The sequence below is a fragment of the Salvelinus fontinalis genome, chromosome 41 (assembly GCF_029448725.1).
Source record: "Salvelinus fontinalis isolate EN_2023a chromosome 41, ASM2944872v1, whole genome shotgun sequence".
Taxonomy (NCBI): Eukaryota; Metazoa; Chordata; class Actinopteri; order Salmoniformes; family Salmonidae; genus Salvelinus; species Salvelinus fontinalis.
Genome location: NC_074705.1, coordinates 23,744,366 through 23,750,697, shown reverse-complemented (window position 1 = coordinate 23,750,697; position 6,332 = coordinate 23,744,366).

Below are 6,332 nucleotides of genomic sequence, written 5' to 3'. Positions count from 1 at the left end.
TGCTCCTGACATTACTCTCTACAAAGTTGCGTTATCTGGAGATGCATTCGGTGAGGTGAGGCATAGCTTAGTGCTTCAAAGTTCTGAGGTGCCAACACGTGTGTGGAGAGGGAACACACACATTCACTGTTTGCAGCTCAGATGCCATGAAAGGAGTAGAGATATTGGACTAACTAGTTTGGGACATTAGCAACATTTCAGATGAATATAATTCTGCTGTTTTCTTTATTCTTGGATGGTAGACATCAGAAGAGGGTTTGCGCTTTCGTTAATTTTTTTCTCTCCCCCCTTTCTTTTTTATTTTCTTGTGATGGACCCTTTAAGATGAAGCCGATGTGTCCTATTGTCTCTTCCTAGTGTCCTGGTGTCTGTCTGTCTGCCTCGTAGCTAGCCGTCTGTCTGTTCCATGCTCACCCTTCCTATTAAGCTGAATGAAGAGAGGGACGCTCTGACAGTATGGTGGAGTGGAGAGAGACGGGGATAGGGTACCTGGGTGGCACTTTATTCAAAATGACTTGGTATTTACGTACAAATGACATGTTAATTACACAATAATACCTTGTAAATTACTTGTAAAACAAGCACGTCTAGGCACATTTTGGTACCAGGTAGTTAACAATAAAGTACCCTCTGATAAAATGTAATGTACCAGTAAATACCAGGTTAATACCAGTGCATAAGGTAACGTCCTACCGGTTACTGTAGTGTGTAGCCATACTAGTGTGAAGCTCCAACCTATGTTACCACCGCGATCCCAACCTGAGGCTTGGTCTTTAGGCTTCACAGGCTTTGTGTGAGTGTGTGTTTCTGTGTATGTGTTTCTGTGTATGTGTTTCTGTCTGTGTGTGTGTGTGTGTGTGTGTGTGTGTGTGTGTGTGTGTGTGTGTGTGTGTGTGTGTGTGTGTGTGTGTGTGTGTGTGTGTGTGTGTGTGTGTGTGTGTGTGTGTGTGTGTGTGTGTGTGTGTGTGTGTGTGTGTGTGTGTGTGTGTGTGTGTGTGCACGCAATAGATATATTATAGAGTCTTGTTTCAATGTCTACAACAACATTTAGGCAGTTACATCAGGGTAAATAATATATATATGTAAATATATTACATAGTACATATAGGGTATGTTATACATATAGAATTATGACTTATAAAGAACCCATACTGACGCTTGTGTTTGCAGTGTGTTAAAGAAGTGTGTGTCCTCATCGTAAAGAAATTCAGCAGATTTAAGACTGTAGGCCCCCACTGGCAGTCAGTATGGGAAGTTTCAGTATAGTGCTTAGAGAGAGTAGGCAATAGAATTGCTAGAAGATAGATAGATAAGGAGTATTATTTAAGGCAATGACATTTCATTCTTTGTTACTGGATCATAATAGCAAAACCAATAGGAAAGTGCATTTGCGTATAATTTTCTTAAACTCCTGCCAGTTTTTTTAATCAGAAAATGGCTCTTAACATGCAGTTGTATTTCTTTTAATTTAAGCTTCCCGTTTTTTATCTCTCCAAATTAATTCCTTTTATTGTCATCTAACATTCAGGAAGAAATCATAGCTATCGAACAATGTTTTGGACAAATCTCTTTTGCATTTTGTACCTCTTTATGTTTTGAACAACGGTAAATTCTGTTACTGTGAAACTACAACTCACTACGACTGACTCACTCACGCACTTGACCTTTGACCTTGTTATGATGAAATCATATGTTATCGTTCCACCACCACCTGGGGTTATTACCATAAAGCAACAAGAAGCAGGGGGCACTTCAATTTTGGCAGTTAAAGTAAGAACAGAAAGTTGTGATTCTTACAGTACATTTCAACAATGTAGATAGGCTGTTTGTTCCCATTTCTCTCTCTATCTCCCCCTCCCTTACCCTCACACTCATCCTTCCTTCCTTCCTTTCTTTTCTCTCTTTCTTTTATTCTCTCTCTCTACACACACACACACACACACACACACACACACACACACACACACACACACACACACACACACACACACACACACACACACTCACACACACACACACACACACACACACACACACACACACACAAAATCTACATTGGGGTATATCTTGGGATAGAGGGTTTAGACCGAGACTGTGAATGGGCTGTTGCTGTGCTCTGCTGTATGATTTGTTAAAATGCTTAGAGAATCAGGTCTGCTGTTTGTTGCGTTGCCACACACACAGAATCCAAGTGCCTCACAAATCGTCTACATACCATGCACATACAGTATGTTAAAAAAAGCCACCAGGTGATGGGATCGAGCTGTGACATTGTAATCCAAAAAAAACGAAGAGCAGGTCAGCTGTCCACCAAAGAGAGAAAATCTAAAATGGCCACCAATAGAACTCTGTTAAGAGTTGTTGAAAACAGGTTACGGTTCTGTTAACTCATAATTTCTGTTTATAACCTTGTCATTTCGGTTGTTTAAAGTTGACACTTTAGCATGTAGATAATGATCTGGACAGCTAAGACAGAATGGTGTTCTAAGATAAAATAACAAAGGACATCTCAAAAAGAGGATGTCTCAATATTTTAGAAAGTATTGATTTTTATGAGAGAATTACCAGATTACCAATTACAAAAAAAATTGATTTTGATAAAAATATTGCTTCTTTGTTGACTTTTTTGTCAAAAAAATACTGGAGAGGTGTTTGGCTAGGTTAAAGTTATACTTCATTGTTGTGTCAGGCATCCCCCCCTACCCATCGGAAAACTGACATTTTGTTGGACTTTTGGAATCTCTAGCGTGGAGTGAGATTTCATTGGCCAGTGAGGCAGGGAAGGAGATTTAGACATGCTCAGACCAGATACCCCATTGTGAAATCACTGTCTATGAAGAGAAGTGCCTTGCGTCTGAACTTTTGTAAGAACATGTTGATGTAAATGTTAATTTACCTCAAATGTTTACAAAACTGTTACTGAATAAACTTTTTGTACCATATCTAACTTGTCGCCTGGGGGTTTTGTTTGGTGAAATAAAACAAGTACTTTGGCTTCCCACAATGCATAAAGAGATAGTAGTTTGCTTTTTGAGGACATGGGGGTATGAAGGGAGGGGGAGACGAAGTGAGAGGAAAGGAAGGGGTGGGGGAGAGAGGAGAAGGGAGTAAGAGGTTGGGAAGACACACAGGCACACAGTTTTCACACTGTGATGAGGAACGTCCATCAAAATGTAATTTAGTTTCCTTTATAACATGCAACTATAGCTAGCCTATCTGACAGGCTGTAACCAACACCAATGGGGAACAGTTGGGTGTGATAGAGGAAGTCACGATATCTCAGTCACTTTCAGTATTTAGCCCTTACTGGTTCAGAATTCACAGAGATAAAAAATACAATTTGGGGAGGGGCCTGAGGGAAGTGTAGGGGTGAAATGGATCACTATCTTGGACAATTGGGGACGTCTGGAGTGAACTTGGTGGATTGAAGAAAAGATAGTGGGCGAAGTCTTGGACTAGGAGAGGAATATCTTAGTCCTTGGAAGAGTACAGACAGCATATTCCACCCTTAGCTCTCCCTCTCTTCCTTCCTATCTCCCTCTTTTGCTCTACATACAGCTCTCCTACTCTTCCTGTCTCTCTCTCTCCCCCAAACCCCACCCTGTAGTGTGCTCTCTCCTGCTACATACCTCCCCTCCCCCCACATCTCCGACTCCCCTGCCTCTCTCACTCTGTCCCCCAAACCCCACCCTGTAGTGTGCTCTCTCCCTCTACTTACCTCCCCTCCCCCCACATCTCCCACTCCCCTGCCTCTCTCACTCTGTCCCCCAAACCCCACCCTGTAGTGTGCTCTCTCCCTCTACTTACCTCCCCTCCCCCCACATCTCCCACTCCCCTGCCTCTCTCACTCTGTCCCCCAAACCCCACCCTGTAGTGTGCTCTCTCCCTCTACTTACCTCCCCTCCCCCCACATCTCCCACTCCACCCGCCTCTCAATTCAATTCAATTCAAGGGGCTTTATTGGCATGGGAAACATATGTTAACATTGCCAAAGCAAGTCAAGTAGATAATATACAAAAGTGAAATAAACAATAAAAATGAACAGTAAACATTACACTCACAGAGGTTCCCAAAAAATTAAGACATTACCAATGTCATAGTATGTACTGTATATATACAGTGTTGTAACAATGTGCAAATGGTTAAAGTACAAAAGGGAAAATAAATAAGCATAAAAATGGGTTGTATTTACAATTGCGTTTGCTCTTCACTGGTTGACCTTTTCTTGTGGCAACAGTTCACAAATATTGCTGCTGTGATGGCATACTGTGGTATTTCACCCAGTAGATATGGGAGTTTATCAAAATCGGGTTTGTTTTCAAATTCTTTGTGGGTCTGTGTAATCTGAGGGAAATATGTGTCTCTAATATGGTCATACATTTGGCAGGAGGTTAGGAAGTGCAGCTCAGTTTGCACCTCATTTTGTGGGCAGTGTGCACATAGCCTGTCTTCTCTTGAGAGCCAGGTCTGCCTATGGTGACCTTTCTCAATAGCAAGGCTATGCTCACTGAGTCTGTACATAGTCAAAGCTTTCCTTAAGTTTGGGTCAGTCACAGTGGTCAGGTATTCTGCCACTGTGTACTCTCTGTTTAGGGCCAAATAGCATTCTAGTTTGCGTTGTTTTTTTGTTAATTCTTTCCAATGTGTCAAGTAATTCTCTTTTTGTTTTCTCATGATTTGGTTGGGTCTAATTGTGTTACTGTCCTGGGGCTCTGTGGGGTGTGTTTGTGTTTGTGAACAGAGCCCCAGGACCAGGTTGCTTAGGGGACTCTTCTCCAGGTTCATCTTTCTGTAGGTGGTAGGTGTAGGAATCGCTTCCTTTTAGGTGGTCTCTCTCTCTCTCCCCCCTGTTGTTTTTTCATGGCCACACTAGTTCATATCATGTGATTGGCAGAGGATTGCCTAGTTAATCGCTGGCTATAATTCCCCCTTCACCACTGGCCTCCCCTGCAGACCTAGCCCACTGACCCTGCTGAGAGCAGCACTTCCATTATGCCCCTGAAAGCACAGGGGATTGAGCCCTAACAACAAAACTAATCACCCTCCTCCCCTCTCTTTCTATCGCCCGGCCGCTAGCCTGGCAGTGTGTGTGTGTGTGTGTGTGTGTGTGTGTGTTCATGTGACACACACACACATCAGTCAGGTGAAGGTTAGCTGCCAAACTTTTCTCTGTGACCCTTTCCAGGGATCTGGGAAGACTATCGTTGCTATGCAAACATTAGCACACAGACGATAAATTGGGTGTATCAGGCATCTGCCTGACAACTTTGGTAAAGAGACACCAGATGCTGGGAAACTAGCCCATCACAGAGCTAGATACCTATAAATTATTTTGCCACTGAGCTTGTCCAGGTAGAAATGGACCTTTGGCATAGATCTAGTGTAACGGATGTGAAATGGCTAGCTAGTTAGCGGGTGCGCGCTAGTAGCATTTCAATCAGTTACGTCACTTGCTCTGAGACATTAAGTAGGGTTGCCCCTTGCTCTGCAAGGGCCGCGGCCTTTGTGGAGCGATGGGTAGCGATGTTTCGTGGGCGACCGTTGTTGATGTGTGCAGAGGGTCCCTGGTTCGAGCCCGGGTCGGGGCGAGGGTACGACGTAAAGTTATACTGTTACATTGATGCTGTTGACCCGGATCACTTGTTGCTGCGGAAAAGGAGGAGGTTGAAAGGGGGGTGAGTGTAACGGATGTGAAATGGCTAGCTAGTTAGCGGGTGCGCGCTAGTAGCATCTCAATCAGTTACGTCACTTGCTCTGAGACATTAAGTAGGGTTGCCCCTTGCTCTGCAAGGGCCGCGGCTTTTGTGGAGCGATGGGTAACGACGCTTCGTGGGTGTCAGTTGTTGATGTGTGCAGAGGGTCCCTGGTTCGCGCCCGTGTCGGGGCGAGGGGACGGTTTAAAGTTATACTGTTACACTAGGACCAGCTGACCATCACCTTAATAACCATTAATGGGGAACACAAAACTGACTTAAGATCAATGTCTAGGGGCATCTTAGTACATCCTACTCTGAGGGAGTCACCCCCCTCAGATCACTATGGAGATGAGGGAGGAGCATTCTAATATGACTCGGCGCTCTTCCTACCTACTGTATGAGTGGCTGAATGGCTTGCGATGTCAAACTAGGGTATTCCTGAGTCAGACAATAGGAGACAAGAACAACTGGGTCCCACCTTACTTGACAGAAGATGTACATTCATCTGCAATGAGGATAGAATACCAGCTGTCATAAACAGTAATGACAGCTTATGTCAGCTTATAACCAGTTTATGTGGGCTCTGGTCAACTATGTGGAGAATAGGGTTTTTATTTTACAATCAGCTACCTGTCG